This window comes from Hyla sarda, chromosome 6, assembly GCF_029499605.1.
Source record: "Hyla sarda isolate aHylSar1 chromosome 6, aHylSar1.hap1, whole genome shotgun sequence".
NCBI lineage: Eukaryota > Metazoa > Chordata > Amphibia > Anura > Hylidae > Hyla > Hyla sarda.
Genome location: NC_079194.1, coordinates 55,429,832 through 55,450,585, shown reverse-complemented (window position 1 = coordinate 55,450,585; position 20,754 = coordinate 55,429,832). Strand labels below are relative to the sequence as shown.

Here is a 20,754-nt window from a genome sequence, read left to right as displayed (position 1 = left end):
TTCTGGAATTTTATCAACATATTTTTGGCTGCCAAACTCCAGAGCTAGATGCCAGCTCAAAGCCAATATGGAAAGATACATTGCACTAAAAACAATGGCCTTTTTGTATTGTTTTTGGAGTCGCTGACAGGTTATTCAAAACGAAGGCGGTTTAGGCAGGGTACTTCTCTCATAGACTTCTGCCAATTTTTTTTTTTTGCAACTGCTGGGGCACACTGGTTGGAAAACACTGTTCTACACCATGCTGGGAGTTGTAGTTTTGAGAAACTCTTTGGATATGTAAACACGGCGGAATTTTTACAGAATATCCATGTGGAAAATTCCGCACAAATATTGATTTCTGCTGCGCTGTTTAGACGGCAGAATCTCTACGCCAGATGTTTCTCCCGCACAAAATTCTGATTCCGGCATCCGCAGAAAGAACAGACACATGTCTATTCTTTCTGTGGACACTGCAAAGAAATGCATTGCCGTCTATGAGATTTTGCATTTCCATGCGGTCCTAGTGCCGGCCCGATCAGGCAATTGTGTGGAATGTCCTATCCTGTTTTCCATGCGGACATTCCATGTGAACCTGACCTTTGGGGACCCCTGATGTAGAACAATGGGGGAAAAAATCACAGGTGTGAATCTAGTCTAACTCAACAGACTTGTGTTCCCCTTCCGCATTTTATTTGGTCATGGTGTTGGTGTGGTACTATGGGTGATGTAGGGAAATACCTTGTTACTTCGTGATGCCAGGGCGCCGATAGCCTATACACGGTCCAAAGTTGGAGACAGCTTCTCCTGGGCCAGACAAAGGGATTAAAAGAACACACCGATGTCAGGTTACGGATATCTGTCTTTACTGAGCTGGGTGCAGATGTTAATACACACAGACAGTATGGTGCAGAGTGAAAGGATGCAGCGTAACCCTTTGGGAGCCCTGCTGCCTTTTTGGGACTTGTGGTGCTTTCACCCAATAGATTGATACTGACTTGAGAGACTTGAAGATTGATCCTGGTAGCAAGGGTTCTGTCAAAGTCTTGTAGCTTTCTCCGCCAGGGCATGAACTTCCACCGCGGGGGTGATCCTTGCAGAATGACCGGATAAAGTAGATTTGATCTGGGCCTTTCCTTAGAGCACACAACACACCTTACACCTTTACGACACTTGGTCATACTTAGAACTAGGCTGAACTGGGGCAACTCCTCCCCTATTACACTATATGGGGAAGAATTTCAGAGTTCCTATTGGCAAGCAGGGTCACATGGGGTACACTGCTCCTCTGCTTAAAGGCAAAGTAACATATAAATAACATACAGGAGGATAACAACAACAAAAATAATTATTAAAATATAATAATTCTTACTTAAGTGCAAACATAATTAATGTGGTGAGAAGTCCTTATGTGGACCCAACACCTATGCTGCTGGTCTGCCTGAAGCAGTTCAAAGCCACACGACAGCCTTTGGTGCTGGGACACCACATTGGATTATTATTACTACATCAGTGATCCCAAACTGTGGCCCTCCAGATGTTGCAAAACTTCAACTACCAGCATGCCCGGACAGCCAACGGCTGTCCGGGCATGCTGAGAGTTGAAGTTTTGCAACATCTGGAGGGCCACAGTTTGAGACCACTGTACTACGCTATTACCTTATAAATAGAATTGCACAGGAGACACAAATCTTCATCCTCTGAACTAGGAGATTCTGCGAGGGCATCATTATGTTTTGTTTGCTTCCATGGCAACCACCAATTCTGCATTTAAGAAAAAGATTTCAGTAGGAGTTTTACAATTCAATGGACCAGAAAAACATTATTTCAGCTTCTTGACAGATTTCTACAATGCCGGTGACAGAATTAACTCGACCTACAATCAAAGTGAGGACACTTAGTTACATATTATTGATTCTATAAATAAGGGAACAAGAAGGAGACAGTTCCACTGGTCAAAAAGACCAGAACTTCCTATTACCATGTACAGTCAATTGACCAAATAGAGGTTAAAGGGGTACTCCACCCCTAAAGTTTGTGGTGACCGCGGGGTGTTGCAGTGAGTGGTGGGGTCGGATGGTATTAACCCCTGGGGCAAGATTTTGTTAACCCCTAATGTTTGTGACGCCAGGATGTGATTGTATGGTGTATGGCACTGCCGACAACCAACCCAAAACGGCATGTGATGAATGAGAGTCCAAAGCAGAGATTTGATGCAACTTGAACTTTTACTTGAAGAAGGCAGATAATTTGCTTTACAAACAGCCAACTTCCACAGAGGTGACCGGGACACAGAGATTACACAGCACATGACATATCACATGACCTTAGGAAGGTCCTATACAGGGTAAATATCCTCATAACCTTTATATACAGTTTAAATTCACTGTACAATACTTATATTATAGGTACATACTTATTATACAATAGAATACCATATGATTGAGGGGGAACCCTGCAGGAGAGCCCTATGGACCTGAGGGACTCTACCTGAGGGGACTCCGGTGAAAACCTTTTTTCTTTTAAATCAACTGGTGGCAGAAAGTTAAACATATTTGTAAATTACTTCTATTAAAAAATCTTAATCCTTCCTCTACTTATTAGCTGCTAAACACTACAGAGGAAATAATTTTCTTTTTGGAATGCTCTCTAATGACATCACGACCACAGTTCTCTCTGCTGACGTTATTATAATAATAATGACGCTTTATTTATTGTTGTCCTTAGTGGGATTTGAACCCAAGTCCCCAGCACTGCAAGGCAGCAGTGCTAACCACAGAGTGACCATGCTGCCCTTAGCTAACATCTGCTATGCATCGTTGCTAAAATGGACAGAGATGTCAGCAGAGAGCACTGTGCTCGTGATGTCATCAGCGTTCCAAAAAGAAAGGAATTTCCTCTGTAGCATTCAGCAGCTAATAAGTACTGGAAGGATTAAGATTTTTTAATAGAAGTAATTTAGAAATATGTTTAACTTTCTGCCACCAGTTGATTTAAAAGAAAAAAGGTTTTCACCGGAGTACCTCTTTAAGGACTGTACAGAACCAGACAATGTTCTGTACCGAGACACCTAAACTTCTTATCCCTTATCCAAAGGATAGGAGATAAGATGTCTGATCGCGGGGGATCCAGCCGCTAGGACCTCCCACGGTGTTCTGAACACAGAAACTTGAAGCTTCCGTGTTCGTGATGTCCCCTCTTGCCCTCTTCATTCATGTCTGTGGAAGGGAGCATGACGGCTAGTACACAGCCGTCACGCTTACTCCAATAGATATGAATGGACAACTGTGGTCGCCCGTCATTAGGCAAGGAGCGGAGTTTGCTCCGTCCACCACACGACCGGGGTGCCACGCCGGAGATCGCTGGGGGTCCCAGCTGACGGACCCCCCGTGATCAGACAGGCCCTTCTGTGTACAGTAACTATCAGTGTTGTTAGTTTTTGCCCCAAAAACTTACAAAGAACCTTCATAGCCAACTGGGTGGTCACCACTGGTCAGTTCTCAAGACTCATTGCAGTGGTGGCCTCCCCCTTGGCTATCTAGGTCCTTCTTAGCATACTGAGCCCCTAAACTAAAAGCAATGATCGTTAGGGAAAAGGGGGGCCTAAAAATAAATAAATGAATAAAAAGGGCCATGGAGTAAAGGCTTCACATAGATCATGATGACGCAAGTTTTATAAAGAAGCCACGGATCTTCTCTGACTTCTCTTTGAGAAAAAATGCTGTGGCAAGATGTTTGCTGTAGGTCAATAGGGGACTTTGAACCAACTACAAACATTGCTTTTTTTGTACAGTTTTTTTCCGACTTTTAATGTGATTTTGGTTGGGTCCATATGTTTTTTTTTTCATGCAACAGGGAGGTTTTTCAAATATTGTTCCATATACTTTTTCATATAAGAAAAACACAATTTAAAAGAATGCTTGTAAAAAAACACATGAAATTCTTAGTATTTTTACTGGTCAAAAAAATATATATTTGAAGGAAACCTTACAAGGTTTTGCAGCAATTGTCATTTATCATCTATCCACAGTGGCGAGACCATTAGCGTTCAGACTTTTACAACTTTTCCTGTGGTTATTTTTTTAATTTGTGCTATAAAAACAAACTTATAAGTAAGATAGAAATACATTCATAGTTCCCAGACTTGTGTGAACGCAGCCTTAAATGGGTATTCCAGGCAAAACCTTTTTTTATATGTCAACTGAGTCCGGAAAGTTAAACAGATTTGTCAATTACTACTATTAAAAAAATCTTAATCCTTCCAATAGTTATTAGCTTCTGAAGTTTTCTGTCTAACTGCTCAATGATGATGTCACGTCCTGGGAGCTGTGCATGATGGGAGAATATCCCCATAGGAACTGCACAGAGCAGTTAAGACAGAAAACAACAACTCAACTCCAGAAGCTAATAACTATTGGAAGGATTAAGATGTTTTAATAGAAGTAATTTACAAATCTGTTAAACTTTCTGGAGCCAGTTGATATATAAAAAAAAGTTTTGGCCTGGAATACCCCTTTAAAGTGTCATCATGTCGTTATACAAAACTTTTGACTTGTCACAGCAATTTGTAAAAAGTTTTGATTGTTCGGGATCTAAGTGTTCAGATTCCTACCGATCCTTAGATATAGCCTGATGACGTACACAGTATTGCTCTTCACTTTCCAGCTGGCCACAATCTTTGTCCAGTTGCAGGAGACTGCTCCATTTTAAATATATGTAGGGTCCTCTTAAAGGGATACTGACAGGCTGTTCACTAAACCTAAAATACTGGGCTATAATGCGGTTAAACTGCTTGAAAAACATTGGTCACTTACATTAAACTGTGGTGTAGTATCAGAGTTCTGGCTGTTTATCCATCCATGGTTACTGTGCTACTGTGTGCAATAGAGGTGGGGAGCCGGCTAGCCGAGCTCCCCTGCCTCCTTAATATTCACTGCCCGTCCCTATAATAAATATTCAAATTTCTTCACTCCCCTTGAAACATGAGTGCTCTGCATATTCATCACAGTAACGGGCTGAACAGTGAATATTGAGGCAGTGGAGCCCCACGAGCAAGCTCCCCATCTCCATTGAGCACAGGAGCACAATAGACATGGATGGATACATGGCCAGAACTCTGATACTACACAAAGGATTAAAGTAAGTGGCCAATGTTTTAAAGTGGTTCATCTGCACTATAACCCAGCATATTTTCCTTTAACCCATACAGGATGCAGGGCATACAGGTATGCCAATGCATCCTGGTACTTAAGGATGCAGGGCGTACATGTATGCCCTGGTCCCGTTACCAGTGTTTGAAGTAAAAAAAATAAGTAAAAAGTGCAAAAAAAATAAGTTAATAAATGGGAATAAGCCTAATAAAAGATTGAATCACCCCCCATTTCCCATTTATTAATTAAAATATGTAATGTAATTAAAAATAAACATAAACATATGTGGTATCACCACATGTGTAAATGTCTGAACTATCAAAATATAAGGCCAGTTAAGCCGCACAGTTGATGGTGTACACGTAAAAAAAATACCAAAATCCAAAATTGTGCATTCATGGTAACAAATTTTGGTGCATGTAGTTATATTTTCTAGTAAAAGTAGTAAAATAAAATAAAACCTGCATAAATTAGGTATCCTTGTAACCATATGGAACTGCAGAGTAAAGATAAAGAGTCATTTTTACCGAAAAGTGCACTGCGTAGAAACGGAAGCCCTTAAAATTTACAAACCAGTGTTTTTTTTATTTCACCACACAAATAATTATTTTTTATTTTGCCACAAATTATGTTATAAAATAAGTGATGTCATTACAAAGTACAATTAGTGACGCAAAACACAAGCCCTTATGTGGATCTGTAGGTGAAAAATTTAAAGCTATATGATTTTTAGAAGGGAAGGAGAAAAAAACAAAAGTGCAAAAATTAAAATTAGCCGGGTTCTTAAGGGTTTAAGGTTCTCTTAAAGGGGTACTCCACTGCTCAGCGTTTGGAACAAACTGTTCTGAATGCTGGAGCCGATGTTGGGAGCTCTTGACATCATAGCTACGCCCCTCATGTCATGCCCCACCCCGTAAATGCAAGTCTATGGGAGGGGGCGTGATGGCTGTCACGTCCCCTGCCATAGACTTGCATTGAGGAGGCGGGACGTGACATCATGAGGGGGCGGGGCTATGACATCCCGAGCTCCCAGTGTCGGCCCCAGCGTTCGGAACAGTTTGTTCCAAATGCTGAGCAGCGGAGTACAAAGGGGTTGGGGAGTTTTCACAAACAGCTTTTTACCCAACAGCAGAGCAAAAGCTCTGGCAAGATGGCTACCTCCATAATAATGTATAAAAAAAATCCATAATAATGTATACAAAAATATTTAAAAATATATATATAAAAAAAATAGAAACAGAAAAAAAAACAAGAAAAAGAAAAATGTTTCAGTATTTGGCTGTAATCAGTAGAAACAAATTTAGGTGACACATTCCCTTTCACATTGAGCTGTCAAATTAAATAATGAAAGGTTTTTTATATTTTTGTACAGCTAATGATTGATTTATCAGCCCAAATAAATTCATTGTAGTTGTATGCAATCTTGTGGACTGCAGCTGTCACTCAATAGTTAAAGTCAATTAGTGGCGCTACAAAAACTCTCCGTGTAGCCCTCGCCTTAATTAACCTGGATTTTTGTAAGAACGCGCCCCACAATTACTACCTTGGCCTGTTTTGTCTGCACCGGATCTACTGTGGCATTTTCATTAATTAGCATAACTGATTAATTTTTTCCACCTGTTTATGATGTGACAGCTCAGCACCATCTCACTTCGCTCATGTACTTACTGTATATTTCCTTATAATACAGACAATATGCAGCGCCTTGTGTTGTGATTACAAAATAATGTTTCACATTCTACTGAGTCTATTTTTACGCCTTTCTTATTACCTTGTAAGACATAAAAATTATTTTGATTGTTTAAAATAAACTTTACCATGGATCATTGCTGCTAATTACAACTTTTCCCCAACCAGTGGGTAGCATTATTACTGCCCAAGAAAAGATAGAATGGTTGCTATGCACCTGTGTGAGTATGGGGGCCTCCCAACCAGGGGTATACAGATCCTGTGTATAGCTGGTATCTACCTCTATATGGCCTTGTATATAATCACTTATATGGTATACAAATCCTGTGTACAGCTGGTATCTTCCTCTATATGCTCCTGTACATATTCACTTATATGGTATACAGAATTTTTTAGCTGATATCTACCTCTGTATAGTCTTGTTGATATTTACTTATATGGTATACAGACCCTGTGTACAGCTGGCATCTACCTCTGTATGGTCCTATAGATAATAACTTATATGTTATACAGACCCTGTGTGCAGCTAGTAAAAACATTTTTTATGGTCCTGTATATAATCACTTATATGATATACAAATCCTGTGTACAGCTGGTATCTATCGCTATATGGTCCTGTATATAATCATTTATACGACATACAGATCATGTGTATAGCTGGTATCTATCTTTATATGGTCCTGTATGGGAAGTATACCAGTCTGTATACAGTGGTTTTATTCACTAACAGTCTGGCGCATTAGTCAGTCACTTTGTGATGTATAGTGTTTTTCTACGCCAGTATTATTTGTACGCCAGTATTATTTGGCCCTTATGTTCTGGTAATACTGTATTGGTATTGTTAGTCTGTGTATAGTGGTTTTTACTCAGTATGGTGTTATTATCCAGCCTTTGTGTAGTAGTATATTTTGTTCCATGTATACCTGTATAATGATCCTAGTATAAAGATTTTGGTTAGTAATAGCATGATTGTAATCTGTATAATGATAATATTCCTCCTTGTAAACTGGTAATTTTGGTCTTGGAAAATTATCTTGGGCAGGCCTTGCTCCCAACTCTCCCCTGACAGATTATATTCGGAGAGAGAGGAAGAACACATGTTGAATTTCAGCTCCCCAGTCATTTTATTCCTGTGGAGATAGGTCACCACCAGAAGCACCTGCCAGCCCCTTATCCTTACCCTTCAGCATGAACACATGAACTGAGCATTCATGTGTATGGGGAAACCAGGAAAGATATATTTCTGCTAAGAAACATTTTACCAACAGCTATATGCCTAAAAGATACCCAACACACAAACATTGATGAAAAGTTGGCCGAGCGCATCAGTCGTTAATGAGTCTACTAAAAATAGTAGATACATGCTGCTATGCTGGGTGTCTCTCCGCCACCACCAGGCATCCACTACATATGAGTCAGCCCGTGAGTCCCTCCTCCACCCCCAGACCTCCACCCTGTACTTACCATCCAAGTCAATCTAGGGGTGGGGTCCCTCCGCCACTGGTAGGAGTTAGTATGGAGGGGAGAGCACTCCTCCACCACCAAAATTATACCCTGTTAGAGTCGTCTGATGAGGCATCCCTCCACCACCAAAAGGCTTGTGCGCTGTACGAGTCAGCCACCACCAGCCATCCACCGAGTATAAGTCAGCTCGGTGGCCTCTCTGCCACCACCGAGTTTCTGCCCCATTTTAGTCAACCAGAGGCTGGGGAGGTCACTTGCTCACCACCTGCCATAAGTCAAATACAAGTCAGTTGGCTGACTCGCATACGCATACTTCCACCACCACCAGGAATCTGTCCCATATTAGTCAATCGAGAGGTCCTCTGCTACCAGGCTTGCCCTCCAGATAGGTCAAATCAGCCCTGTACCAGTCAGTCCAGTGGCATGGGGGGGGGGTCTCTTGGCCGAAACCAGCCTTCCACCCTATAAAATCAGTGGGTCCTTCTGTCCCTCCCCCCCCCAGCAGATATCCACCCCATACTTCCCGTACCAGTCAGCTCGGGAGCAGAGGATTCCTCGGCCACCACCAGCTGCCTGCCCCATATGAGTCAGCCTGGGGAGGAGTGACCCCTCTGCCACCACCAGACATCCACCCTGCACTTCCTGTATGAGCCACCACCAGGCTTGTACACCATACAAGTCAGTCACAACCCTTTACCACCACCAAGCATCCACCCCATACAAGTCAGCACCTTTCCCTCCCAATACTTTTAATATGAATCATCCGTTTGGCCTTTGCCACCATCAGGAATCTTCCCCAAATGAGTCAGCTGAGGGGTTTCTCCGCCATCTCCAGGCTTGCAAGCTGTATGAGTCAGTCATCACCCTCTACCACCTCCAGCCGTCTACCCTGACAAAGTAAGCCCAGAGCCCACCCTGTACCAGTCAGCCAGGGGGGGCCCTCGGCCACCACTAGCCGTCTGCCCTGTACAAGTCCAGGGGAGGTCCCTCCACAATCACTAGACTCCCACCCCATACTTCCCTGACAAGTCAGCCCCAAGGGGGCCCTCTGCCACCACCAGAAATTTTCCCCATATAAGTTAACTATTGGGCACTCCACCACCAGGCTTGCACACCGTACAAGTCAGCCACCCTCTGCCACCACCGACCATCCACTCCCTACGAATCAGCCCAGGGGTCTCTCCGCTACCACTAGGTGTACACCCCGTACCGCTCAGCCCGGGGTTGAGGGGTCCCTTGGCCACCACCAGCTGCCCACCCTTTACGAGTCAGCCCAGGGGGAAGGGTTCATCATCAGACATCTACCCCTTACTTCCAGTACGAGTCCCTTGGCCACCACAAGCTGTCCACCCTTTACGAGTCAGCCCGGATGGGAGGCCTCTGCCACCTCCAGGAATCTGCCCAGTATAAGTCAGCCAATTGGTCCCTCCACCATCACCACCAGGTTTGAGCACCGTATGAGTCAATAACCACCCTATGCCATCACCAGCCTTTCACCCCTTACAAGTCAGCCCGAAGGTCTCTCTGTCCCCACCAGCTGTCCACCCCATAAGAATCAGCCCAAAGGAGAGGGGCCCTTCTGCTGCCACCAGGAATCTTCCCTGTATGAATCATCCAAAGGGTTCCTCCACCACCACTGTATGAGTCAGTCACCACCCTCCCCCACCACCAACCATCCATCCCATAGGAGTCAGCCTGGAGGTACCTCCTCCACCACCAGACCTCCACCTTGTATTTCTTTAGTCAACATGGAAGGGCTGGCACTCTGACGCTACTGGGAATCTGCCCCATACCAGTCAGCCAATAGATCCCTCCGCCATGCCAGGCTTGCCTGCCGTACAAGTCAACAACCACCCACCGCCACCACCAGCCATGCTCCCTGTACAAGTAGGCTCGGGGGTCCCTAAGCCACCATCAGAATTATGCCCTGTACAAGTCAGCCTGGAGAGGGAGTCCCTCTGCCACCACAAGCCATCTGTCTTATACGTGTCAGCCTGGAGGGGCACGCATATTTCATGCTACGGATGCGCAGAGGAACTGCAGAACAAGCTTCTGGCTTTAGCCTGTGTGTCCGGTGGTAGTGATAGATTACTTGCGTCTACGATTGGACACAAAGACCTACCCAGCCACAGCTTAGAGCTTGCCCTGCAGGCCCTCTGTGACTGCCGTCGGTGCATACGCAGCATAAAATTTGCAGTGGATGCACTCCGTGTCACCCTGCCGTTAAGTTGATTTTTTTTAATAAATAAATTGTGATTTGGAGATTTCCTGTAGCCACACCTCTTTTTGTGTTTTTTGAGGTTTTGGTGTAGAATTTGGGTTGTATTTTTGCTGAACACAATAGTGAATCAGGGCCACTGGGTTTCACCAGAAAAGCAATGATGAAGTTATTTGTACTTGCACATATTCCTATAGTGATGAATGATTGCGCTACTGTGTGGTATTGTAGTACGCAGCTGTTAGGAAGTAATTCTTCTTCTACAGTCTGTTTTCTCAAGGACTGCACTATTGTGTGAGGTAAGCTAGTTTATTTCTCTGTTTAAATGGTACCTGTCACCATTAATGAAATTTAATATATTATAGATTGGCCTATTTGAATTTATTTTCTAATATACTTCTTAATACAATTTTGTAGCTTTATGTGTTAAATTAACCCCTAAAAGTATGGCCACCAGGGGTCCTCCTTTTAGTACTGCTTGCAGATTGTCTCCTGTAGCGACTTGGCAGAGACAAAAGTCAGGAAATGCAGGTGGGACTTTAGCTCAACATAGTGTATTGAGTGTATAGAGCATAATATTTCAGCTCTCTTGAGCTGAGCTTTACTGTAGAGCAGCAGCTGTTGCTGGAGGCACCCTGGTTGGGAAACACTGCTGTAGAGTCATGATTCCCTTAGTGCATAGTGCTAAACATTTTGTTGGATATTTCTTCTCCCTTTTGCAGCTGCTGGACAGAGCTGACAAAATGTAGAGTTCAGGGCAGAGAGCTTGGGGGGGGGGGGGGGGAATTGGTCTCAGCCAATTACAGCCCATCTCATACTGAACTGCTCTTGACCCCGCGATTAGACATCTTATCCCCTATCCTTCGGATTAAATGAACCTGTTGTTGTTAATTTAGCGGAGTACTCCTTTAAGCATGTCAATTCTTGGGCATACAGAGAATCCTAAGGAAAAGCACCTGTTAAAATGCTGCATTCTGAATAAAGCCACAAAAGGTGCACCAAAATTATATAAATCTGCCAAAAACATTTTTCGGAGGAATTTATAATTTGTGCAATGGAGTTTGTATGTTTTCTCCGTGTTTGTTTAGATTTCTTTCAGGTACTCCAGTTTCCTGCCGCACTCCAAAAATGGTCAGTGGGTATGTTCATACAGAAAAAATATGGCTGTTTTTTTTTTTTTTTTTATCTATGATGTTGTTATCTGTAAATAGCAAAAAAAAAATTATAAAAAGATTGTTTTTGATGGCAATTATTTTAGCAATTAACTGATAAAAATATATCAGTAAATAATGTACAGCCATATTGTTTATGTTATATTGTGTGTGTATAAGTGAACAAAATAAGAAATAAATGTACATTTGATCTTTTTATAGTTTTTTTTTATTGTGCGCGCAACGGGTGAAAAGTTGCAACATTTTTGCGTGAAAGCATTTAAACTCTTAAGAAAACAACTTGAATGTAGGGTGACATGGTTCGCTTTTTTGCAGCAGTTGGTTGTTACTTTTTTATATTGTTGCAAAACTTGAATGGTTGCTATGGGCAACTGCACCACTCCACAGATTTTAATACATCTCCCCCATTGAGTGGAGTGAAATTGCACAGAAATTGGTGTGAAAAGTACTAAAGTGACACCTATGCTCTTTTTTTTATTCCCCCAAAAGCCAAGCCCCTCTTAGAGTAGAAGCCATGTCCCTTTATCAGACATGACAAATTGTATTTTGGGCAATTGTGTCCGTATTCTGCCTCAGCAACAGAATAATCACCAATCCTAACAATGGTGCCAGCTGTATGACTCTACCAGCACTCACCATGTATGGAGCAGGCCAAGCTCCTCAGCCTGCTCCATACTTACTTAATGGTGCAACAATGTCCATGTATGGCAAGGAGTGTTCAGGGTTTAAAGGGGTATACCGGGCAAAAATATTTTATCCCCTATCCAAAGGATAGGGGATAAGATGTCTGATCGCAGGGGGGCCCGCTGCTGAGACTAAAACGCGATCTCCCTGCAGCATCCACAGGTGGGAGCTGAATCTCCAGTTTCGGAAACCTCCGGGTTTCTGGGACTGGGGACTTGACCTCATGCCATGCCCCCTCCATTCATGTCCATGGGAGGGGGCGTGACGGCCGTCACGCCCCCTCCCATAGACATGAATGGAGGGGGCATGGCCTGCAGGGAGATCGTGGGGGGTCTCAGCAGTGGGCCCCAACGATCAGACATCTTATCCCCTATCCTTTGGATAGGGGATAAAATGTTTTTGCCCGGAATACCCCTTTAAGGAAACTGCCAGGAAAGTGTTCACGAAGCCCTAAAAAATATCACTTTCACTCTATTTAGTGACAATTCTTTATTTTTTGGCTAATAAAAAGCACAATATAAAGATCACTTTGTGAACTAACGTGACCTTTCCTTGTCCAGTGGCTCATGAACCATGTCATCCCTTTATGCTCATGGGAAGCTGTTCCACTTCTTCGTCTATACTGTAAACACTGTATTTCTGCTTCCACTATGTTGGCAGGAGGGAAGACACTGAACAATTTGCGTCTCTTACTAGTTCAGCGTCTTCACCGAATGGAATGAGCTAAATTTAGGCTCCAGATATTTGGCACGTTGCCTGCTCTGAAGATGATTGGTTCAGGGCAGTAACTCTCACGGCTCATTATGCCTTGACTTACTGAGGCTCACCTACATTTAGGAAATCTGCATGTGGTTTTCTATGCATAAGTGTGTGTTCGAAGACCTGTTAAAAGGTCACATGTACAGAAACATTATTTACATTATGTACATTTTACCATAATAACAATCAGAATATCTGTGTACCGTGGGTGAATGTTAAGTCTTATTTTCTTCTTATGTAAATACCTAAGTAACCCTGGATGGCGAAGGTATCTCCAGTCTTATGACCAGTAACATTAAAGGGGTACTTTGGTGGAAAACATTTTTTTTAAATGAAGTGGTGCTAGAAAGGTAAACAGATTTGTCAATTACTTCTATTTAAAAATTGTAATCCTTCCAGTACTTATCAGCTGCTGTATGCTCCAGAGGAAGTTGTGTAGTTCTTTTCTGTCTGACCACAGTGCTCTCTGCTGACACCTCTGTCCATGTCAGGAACTGTCCGGAGCAGGAGAGGTTTGCTATGAGGATTTGCTCTTACTCTGGACAGTTCCTGACACGGACAGAGGTGGCAGCAGAGAGCACTGTGGTCAGACAGAAAAGAACTACATCACTTCCTCTGTAGCATACAGCAGCTGATAAGTAATGGAAGGATTAAGATTTACAAATCTGTTTAACTTTCTGGCACCAGTTGATTTGAAAAAAATTGTACATTTGATACATTGTATACTTGTATGTTTGTTTGCTACTTTCCCAGGTAACACAAGGAACATCATGATGTGCTAATAAAGTTTTTTTTTTTATTATTAGACTACCAAAGCATTTTATATTAACAAATAGGAAAAAATTGACTAAGGCTCTGTTTGCACCGCCACACCGTTCCCACCAGCAGTGCCAGACCTGTGGAAAGACATTGGGGAAGATTTATCAAAACCTTTGTAGAGGAAGAGTGGTACAGTTGCCCATAGCAGCCAATCCAATTGCTTCTTTCATTTTTTTTAGAGGCAATCTTATTGGTTGCTATGGGCAACTGCACCACTCTTCCTCTACAAAGGTTTCAATTAATCTCCCGCATCAACTTTGCTTGATTGTTCCATCGTAATGTCCATAATTTTGACTGGAAGACTACTGCACCATGCCACACTTTTAGGGAATTACCATTGAAGACTCTCAAAAAAAAAAAAAGGCTCAGATGATAGGGTGAATGGACAGATGTGAATAGAATGTTCCATGTTTATTAAGAAATCCACTTGCAACTTGTATCCTCTTTAATACACATTAACCCCTTAAGGACTCAGGGTTTTTCCGTTTTTGCACTTTCGTTTTTTCCTCCTTACATTTAAAACATCATAATTCTTTCAATTTTCCACCTAAAAATCCATATTATGGCTTATTTTTTGCATCGCCAATTCTACTTTGCAGTGACATTAGTCATTTTACCCAACAATGCACGGCGAAACGGAAAAAAAAATCATTGTGCGACAAAATCGAAAAAAAAACGCCATTTTGTAACTTTTGGGGGCTTCCGTTTCTACGCAGTGCATATTTCGGTAAAAATTACACCTTATCTTTATTCTGTAGGTCCATACGATTAAAATGATCCCCTACTTATATAGGTTTGATTTTGTCGCACTTCTGGAAAAAATCATAACTACATGCAGGAAAATTTATACGTTTAAAAATGTCATCTTCTGACCCCTATAACTTTTTTATTTTTCCACGTACAGGGCGGTATGAGGGCTCATTTTTTGCGCCGTGATCTGAAGTTTTTATTGGTATGATGTTTGTTTTGATCGAACTTTTTGATCACTTTTTATTCATTTTTTAATGTTATAAAAAGTGACCAAAATACGCTTTTTTGGACTTTGGAATTTTTTTGCGCGTACGCCATTGACCGTACGGCTTAATTAATGATATATTTTTATAGTTCGGACATTTACACACGCAGCGATACCACATATGTTTATTTATTTATTTTTTTACACTGTTTTATTTTTTTTTATGGGAAAAGGGGGGTGATTCAAACTTTTATTAGGGAAGGGGTTAAATGACCTTTATTAACACTTTTTTTTTACTTTTTTTTTGCAGTGTTATAGGTCCCATAGGGACCTATAACACTGCACACACTGATCGCTCATCCTGATCACAGGCGTGTATTAACACGCCTGTGATCAGCATTATCGGCGCTTGACTGCTCCTGCCTGGATCTCAGGCACGGAGCAGTCATTCGTCGATCGGACACCGAGGAGGCAGGTAAGGGCCCTCCCAGTGTCCGATCAGCTGTTCGGGACGCCGCGATTTCACCGCGGCGGTCCTGAACAGCCCGACTGAGCAGCCGGGATACTTTCAGTTTCACTTTAGAAGCGGCGGTCAGCTTTGACCGCCGCTTCTAAAGGGTTAATACCGCACATCGCCGCGATCGGCGATGTGTGGTATTAGCCGCGGGTCCCGGCCGTTGAGTAGCGCCGGGACCGATGCGATATGATGCGGGATCGCGGCGCGATCCCGCTTCATATTGCGGGAGCCGGCGCAGGACGTAAATATACGCCCTGCGTCGTTAAGGGGTTAAAGGGGTACTCTGGTGAAAAACTTTTTTTTTTTTTTTTTATCAACTGTTGCCAGAAAGTTAAACAGATTTGTAAATTACTTCTATTAAAAAATCTTAACCCTTCCTGTACATATTAGCTGCTGAATACTACAGTGGAAATTCTTTTCCGTTTGAAACACAGAGCTCTCTGCTGACATCACGGGCACAATGCTCTCTGCTGACATCTCTGTCCATTTTAGGAACTGTCCAGGCTAGAAGAAAATCCCCATAGCAAACATATGCTGCTCTGGACAGTTCGTAAAATGGACAGAAATGTCAGCAGAGAGCACTGTGCTCATGATGTCAGCAGACAGCTCTGTGTTTTGAAAAGAAAAGAATTTCCGCTGTAGTATTCAGCAGCTAATAAGTACAGGAAGGATTAAGATTTTTTTAATAGAAGTAATGTACAAATCTGTTTAACTTTCTGGCACCAGTTGATTAAAAAAAAAAAAAACGTTTTTCACCGGAGTACCCCTTTAAATAGTTGTTGGCCAAATGTTTGTTCAGCCAATTCTACTGTATCTCCTCCCATCTCTGTACACACATGAACATTCACCACTGCCCAACATTCATGTCTTCCCAATGGGGGGGAGTAGTATGCTCTATGAGAGAAATAGTCAACAGGCCACATTACACATTTGAGTAGTGGTCTCAAACTGTGGCCCTCCAGATGTTATAAAACTTCCACTCCCAGAATGCCCGAATAGCCAACGCCCGGGTCCCATGCTGGTGATCGCAGGGGGTCTGACTGCTGGACAGGGGATACGTTTATTTTCGCTGGAGTATTCCTTTAAATGGGGTCCGTCAGGGATCCGGTAGTTTACTGGAGTTTCACAGAGAAAATAAATGTGCATGCACTATTTTTATTCTCCGCGAAACTCCCGAAGTTTAGCGGAGTCTGATGGCTCTGATGTAAACCTCGCCTTAGTCTTTTATCACTTTTTTATGTAGTGAACATTGATTCACTTACCATGTAAAATGAGAAGATACAAGAAGTTAAAGTGGTACTCCACCCCTAGACATCTTATCCCCTATCCAAAGCATAGGGGATAAGATGTCTGATCACGGGGGGTCCCGCCGCTGGAGGGTCTGGGTCGTGACCATGGGAACGGAAGTCCGTGACGTCATGACTCTGCCTCCGTGTGACGTCATGCCCCGTCCCCTCAATGCAAGGCTATGGGAGGGGGCGTCCCGCCCCCTCCCATAGACTTGCATTGAGGGGACGGGGCGTGACATCACACGGGGGAGGAGTCATGACATCACGGACTTCCGTTCCCATGGTCACGACCCAGACCCTCCAGCGGCGGGACCCCCCGTGATCAGACATCTTATCCCCTATGCTTTGGATAGGGGATAAGATGTCTAGGGGTGGAGTACCACTTTAACCCCTTAACAACTGTCCATACATGTTCCAATTTCTGCCAATCTGGGGCTTCACTTTTTGATAAAAATATAGGCCCTGGCTTTCAGCGACAACTAGAAGCACAGTTGGGAACACAGCCGCCCTTCTTTAGCTTCTTGTATCTTCTCATTTTACATGGTAAGTGAATCAATGTTCAGACCCAGACCCTCCAGCGCTTCCGGACAAGAAACAGGTGGGTGCCGCATGCTATATTGCGGGGGTTCCGCCAGGGGTATTGCGGGGGTCCCGCCGCATGCTATATTGCGGGCCCCCTCCCATAGACTTGCATTGAGGGGACGGGGCATGACGTCACACGGGGGCGGAGTCATTACGTCACAGACTTCCGTTCCCGTGGTCGGAACCCAGACCCTCCAGCGCTTCCGGACAAGAAACAGGTGGTGCCGTATGCTATATTGCGGGGATCTCCCGCCGGGGGTATTGCGCGGGTCCCGCCGCATGCTATATTGCGGGCGTCCCGCCCCCTCCCATAGACTTGCATTGAGGGGACGGGGCGTGACGTCACACGGGGGCGGAGTCATGACATCACGGACTTCGGTTCCCGTGGTCGGGACCCAGACCCTCCAGCGCTTCCGGACAAGAAACAGGTGGGTGCCGCATGCTATATTGCGGGGGTCCCGCCAGGGGTATTGCGGGGGTCCCGCCGCATGCTATATTGCGGGCCCCCTCCCATAGACTTGCATTGAGGGGACGGGGCATGACGTCACACGGGGGCGGAGTCATGACGTCACGGCCTTCCGTTCCCGTGGTCGGGACCCAGACCCTCCAGCGCTTCCGGACAAGAAACAGGTGGGTGCCGCATGCTATATTGCGGGGGTCCCGCCGGGGGTATTGCGGGGGTCCCGCCCCCTCCCATAGACTTGCATTGAGGGGACGGGGCGTGACGTCACACGGGGGCGGAGTCATTATGTCACGGACATCCGTTCCCGTCGTCGGGACCCAGACCCTCCAGCGCTTCCGGACAAGAAACAGGTGGGTGCCGCATGCTATATTCCCCAGCGGCGGGACCCCCGCGATCAGACATCTCATCCCCTATCCTTTGGATAGGGGATAAGATGTCTAGGGGTGGAGTACCCCTTTACGGAAGTTCTTAAAAGTAAGTGTGATTTATCTTAAAAAAGATAGAGAAGCGGCAGAGGAATGCAACATGTTACTCTACAGAGGTTAAATGTCTGAAGCTAAAGAACATTATTGGAAGTAATTATAACTAGAGGAGGCATCTAGAAATTGCATGTCATTCTCTGGAAGCCATTGTACTGTGCAAGCTGCTCTGTTATTCGCTAGGTAGCTATGTCATTACCCCCAACTGGATATACTTTCTCCTGAAATTGCTGTTTCTAAGCAACTAAAACAGCAGCCTCAGATGAAAAGAATGAGAGAGAGAGAGAGAGAAAAAAATAACTATTTTGAATAAGAATCTTTCTGACCAGTAAGTACCACCTCCCGCAGCACGTGGGCGTCTTACAAGCCAAGAACGCTGAGGTTACGGCGTGAAGAAGAAGTGTTTAAACTGTGCAGCAAACAATGAACGGGGGCAAGCAAAATCATGAGAGGTCACTTACCGGCTACATTATGTTACTAGAGCCTTTTGTGTCGGCGGCTTAGAACAATTTTGGATTCAAATGTTTGACAAAATTTACAGGAAAAGCCTTATTTGGATCATTGGCTACACATGTACCTGATAAGGAGCAACCTCCCCCCCCCCCCAGATTATGCTCTGCACTCTATGATAAAGGGGGGTGAAGGGCCTGTGATGTTGATCATGTGACAGGAGTAGGTGGAGCTCAGCAGTAGGAGAGAATAAAGGGTGGTGAAGGGCCTGTGATGTTGATCATGTGACAGGAGTAGGTGGAGCTCAGCAGTAGGAGAGAATAAAGGGTGGTGAAGGGCCTGTGATGTTGATCATGTGACAGGAGTAGGTGGAGCTTAGCAGTAGGAGAGAATAAAGGGTGGTGAAGGGCCTGTGATGTTGATCATGTGACAGGAGTAGGTGGAGCTCAGCAGTAGGAGAGAATAAAGGATGGTGAAGGGCCTGTGATGTTGATCATGTGACAGGAGTAGGTGGAGCTCAGCAGTAGGAGAGAATAAAGGGGGGTGAAGGGCCTGTGATGTTGATCATGTGACAGGAGTAGGTGGAGCTCAGCAGTAGGAGAGAATAAAGGGGGTGAAGGGCCTGTGATGTTGATCATGTGACAGGAGTAGGTGGAGCTCAGCAGTAGGTGAGAATAAAGGGGGGTGAAGGGCCTGTGATGTTGATCATGTGACAGGAGTAGGTGGAGCTCAGCAGTAGGAGAGAATAAAGGGTGGTGAAGGGCCTGTGATGTTGATCATGTGACAGGAGTAGGTGGAGCTCAGCAGTAGGAGAGAATAAAGGGTGGTGAAGGGCCTGTGATGTTGATCATGTGACAGGAGTAGGTGGAGCTCAGCAGTAGGAGAGAATAAAGGGGGGTGAAGGGCCTGTGATGTTGATCATGTGACAGGAGTAGGTGGAGCTCAGCAGTAGAAGAGAATAAAGGGTGGTGAAGGGCCTGTGATGTTGATCATGTGACAGGAGTAGGTGGAGCTTAGCAGTAGGAGAGAATAAAGGGTGGTGAAGGGCCTGTGATGTTGATGTTGATCATGTGACAGGAGTAGGTGGAGCTCAGCAGTAGGAGAGAATAAAGGATGGTGAAGGGCCTGTGATGTTGATCATGTGACAGGAGTAGGTGGAGCTCAGCAGTAGGAGAGAATAAAGGGGGGTGAAGGGCCTGTGATGTTGATCATGTGACAGGAGTAGGTGGAGCTCAGCAGTAGGAGAGAATAAAGGGGGTGAAGGGCCTGTGATGTTGATCATGTGACAGGAGTAGGTGGAGCTCAGCAGTAGGAGAGAATAAAGGGGGGTGAAGGGCCTGTGATGTTGATCATGTGACAGGAGTAGGTGGAGCTCAGCAGTAGGAGAGAATAAAGGGTGGTGAAGGGCCTGTGATGTTGATCATGTGACAGGAGTAGGTGGAGCTCAGCAGTAGGTGAGAATAAAGGGGGGTGAAGGGCCTGTGATGTTGATCATGTGACAGGAGTAGGTGGAGCTCAGCAGTAGGAGAGAATAAAGGGTGGTGAAGGGCCTGTGATGTTGATCATGTGACAGGAGTAGGTGGAGCTCAGCAGTTGGAGAGAATAAAGGATGGTGAAGGGCCTGTGATGTTGATCATGTGACAGGAGTAGGTGGAGCTCAGCAGTAGGAGAGAATAAAGGGGGGTGAAGGGCCTGTGATGTTGATCATGTGACAGGAGTAGGTGGAGCTCAGCAGTAGGAGAGAATAAAGGGGGGGTGAAGGGCCGGTGATGTTGATCATGTGACAGGAGTAGGTGGAGCTCAGCAGTAGGAGAGAATAAAGGGTGGTGAAGGGCCTGTGATGTTGATCATGTGACAGGAGTAGGTGGAGCTCAGCAGTAGGAGAGAATAAAGGGGGGTGAAGGGCCTGTGATGTTGATCATGTGACAGGAGTAGGTGGAGCTCAGCAGTAGGAGAGAATAAAGGGGGTGAAGGGCCTGTGATGTTGATCATGTGACAGGAGTAGGTGGAGCTCAGCAGTAGGAGAGAATAAAGGGGGGTGAAGGGCCTGTGATGTTGATCATGTGACAGGAGTAGGTGGAGTTT

The 20,754-nt window shown here is 44.5% G+C and overlaps 1 long non-coding RNA gene across 1 annotated transcript; it reads right to left on the bottom strand.

Moving 5' to 3' along the window:
* Window positions 1-588: 588 nt before the first annotated feature.
* LOC130277418 (uncharacterized) lies at window positions 589-18,815 on the bottom strand. The gene is made up of 3 exons (XR_008845461.1): window positions 18,681-18,815; window positions 1,639-1,743; window positions 589-786 (listed from the first exon to the last, which is right to left on the bottom strand). It is a non-coding gene; the product is annotated as an uncharacterized LOC130277418 (long non-coding RNA).
* Window positions 18,816-20,754: the final 1,939 nt, after the last annotated feature.